Below are 3,097 nucleotides of genomic sequence, written 5' to 3' on the forward strand. Positions count from 1 at the left end.
GTAAATGAATCTTGCATCTAAAAACTTTTGCAACTCTTATTTGACTGTATCCTTGAGAGCGGGATTCATTCTCATTTAGGGTTGCCGGACTAGTTTGAGACCTTCTTTGATGTAAATGTGGTGATTACACACCAAGGGTGCACTCCCTTCATTTCTTTTAATTCCAATCAAGGGCATCCAAATTCTCTCTTAGAATATTGCATAACTCTTCTTCTTGGTGTACAGAGAGATAGGGGTTGATTTTCAGTGTTTTTCCACAACCAAATTCTATTGTCTTGACATGAGTAGTGTTTGAGTCAGCTAATCATAGATCAATCTAATGGTTGTTCTTAGTTTCTTTCACTACTTCCTTCAAAGACATGGTGTTGGGAGTTGGATTTTGGAGGATGTGTTCAATCAAATCATCTTCATTAGGTTTTCCTCCTCCTATGGTAATTTCTAGGGTATAGAGTTGGGAGGAGTAGACTTCATCTTCTTCCTCCTCTTCTAGCCATAAAGGTAAGTAATGTTCTAAATATCGCTGAGCAGGAGGGTACATGACGAACTTGTTGGATAGATGCCCATTTTTTGATAGTCATGTTTCCATCCTTGTAGCTTATGTAGGCATCGACAATGGCTAACCAAGGCCTCCCAAGTATGAGAAGATAACCATTAAATTTGGTATTGGGTTGGATAACTAAGAAGTCTACAGGGTACTCCCAAGAATCAATGGAAACCATCGCATCCTCACAATCCCCTCAGGGGCCACTTTGGATTGGTCTGCAAGCTGCAAGACTGTTGTGGTCTTTCTTAATGAACCCTGGAGATTCAGCTTGAGCATGGTATCCTTAGTCATTACATTAATAGCAACCCCAAGATCAATCAAGGTATGAGGAACAATGGTGCCATTGATATGTACATCTACTATAGGGCTCCGAGAGTCTAAATACTTTGGACAAATTACCTGCCCTAGCATTAAGTCGGATGGGTGTCTCTTTTTTGCCTCCTTGAATGTTTGAAACACTTCTCTTTAATCATATTTTTGTAAATAGATTCATCTTTAATAGCTTGGAGAAGTGGGATTTTGACACATAGATTTCCTAATTCACCCAGAAGCGAATTCTTTTCTAAGGTATGCTGGACTGGATGAGTTAATATTTCTAGAAAGGGTAGTGGATTCACTCTAGGAATGCTTTCCTCTCTTTCCTCCTCACTCTCCCTAGGTGGAGATGGAGGTTGGTTATCCAGGAGCACTCTCCCATACCTAAGATTGATTTCTTGAATTTCCATAGCATAAGAAGGGTAGGATGTTTCTCCATTGTATACTTGTTTTGCCTATCTATTGTTCGCGTTGAGGTTTAGTTGGGTAGGCATATAAGGTTGTTTAGGTGGAGCAAGTTATAAAAGCTATGGTTGAGATGGAGGTGAAGGAAATAAATCTGGAGCATTGTTGTATGGGGGCCTACACCCCTAGGGTGGTGCATTCCACTGAGGTTGTGGAGGAGTATATGGCTGAAATGGCTGGTTGGTCAGCTGGGAATGGTATTGAGGTGCAAAGTACTAGGGAGAACGTGTAGAGAAAGAGGGATGAGTAGGGGGTCCCCAAGAGGGAATGGATGTGTTTTGGTTAGGGTTGTAATGTGCATAGGATGACCCTTGCATGCCCTTCTAGTATGGTCGAGGCCCATGAGGCCTCCTTCGATTTATGTAGCAGAGTTGTTCAGTTACCCCTTCAGTTCCTTGATACATAGCGTTTAGTCCAAGTAGAGAAGGTCACTTGTCTACAAAGTGGCTTTCTCCACAGACCGATCATATTTCTATAAAGTTTAATGGGCATTCATTCCTGGGGTGCCTCCTTGTGCATCTAGGGTGAAAGGTGGCTAATTCTCTCTCTACTTCCTCATGCTTCCTATTGATTTGATTAGTGTCCATCTATAGGGCAAGGGTTTGCAGCATTTCACTCTTAAAATCTTCCAAAATGTTTCCAATTTCACTTTTTATAGATGTGTTGGAAGAGGATGAGTTGGCCACTATTTGACTGACCCTACCCTTTTCTCTAGCTTCCATAGAATGGTTCTTAAAAATGATCTTGATATCGTCATAGGGTAGGTTGTAGATGTCCCCTCCTAATAGAAGGTTTAGGGTATCTAGGAGATCTTCCTCGATCCCCCCTTAGTAGGACTAGCTTAAGTGACTCGGGATCAAGAATGCACCTGGCCCTTTGATAGCTGAGATGGAATATTTCCTCATAATCCTCTAAGGACTCATCATGCCCCAAGGTCATTCTAAAAATTTCGTCTTTGGTGTCTTTAGACCTTCAGTAGTGATGTGCTCCTCAACAACCCCCCCATTTATTAGTTTAATGGTTAATATTATATTAATAAATGGGGACCCTTTATAAAAATCCTCCAAGAAAAGTTTAGCACTTAGGCACTTTCTTTTGAACTTTTAGAAATAAATCAAGATATCGAGTCAAAACCCTCTAAAACTAGCAATTCTTGCCTTTTCGCATACCACTGGACCAAGTGTGTTGAAAGGGCTAATTACTAAACAAAATCCGTGAATTGCGATAGAATGAATCACTACATTTAACTTAGACTTCATTAGACTTTTCATTCAAAAACTAAGAATTAAGGCATTTCCTATAAATAAAGTGCTTATCGCAATCGCATATCAGCGTTCACAAGGGGCACAACTTGCAAAACATGTCGTAACATGTGAGATGCGATATTGCGATAGAATGAGTCAACTTTATTGCATTGCGTCAATTTACCTAAAGGTCCAATCTTATGAACTGTAAGAGCTTGCAACGTGTGATAAAACCCGGACCCGATAAAAGAAAATGTTATAAATTGTAGTGAAAATAACTTTATGAAATAATTACTCATTTGGGAAATCTACGCTCTAAATGATAAAAAAATATGCTGCTTATCTAGCATCTTGCATCTTGTAGAATATTAAAAACTCTAGGAAAGCGCATAACCAAAATTGTGATAGTGAGATTATTGATATTGCAATAACCTTATCACAATCACAAAATTGGAATTCTCGTAGTTCGAACTCACCACCTTAAAGTTTTTCCTTTCCATTTGTGATGCGGTAATTTAATGAGTAATAA

This window comes from Pinus tabuliformis, chromosome J, assembly GCF_031772625.1.
Source record: "Pinus tabuliformis cultivar Carrire ecotype Pingquan chromosome J, CPIR1, whole genome shotgun sequence".
NCBI lineage: Eukaryota > Viridiplantae > Streptophyta > Pinopsida > Pinales > Pinaceae > Pinus > Pinus tabuliformis.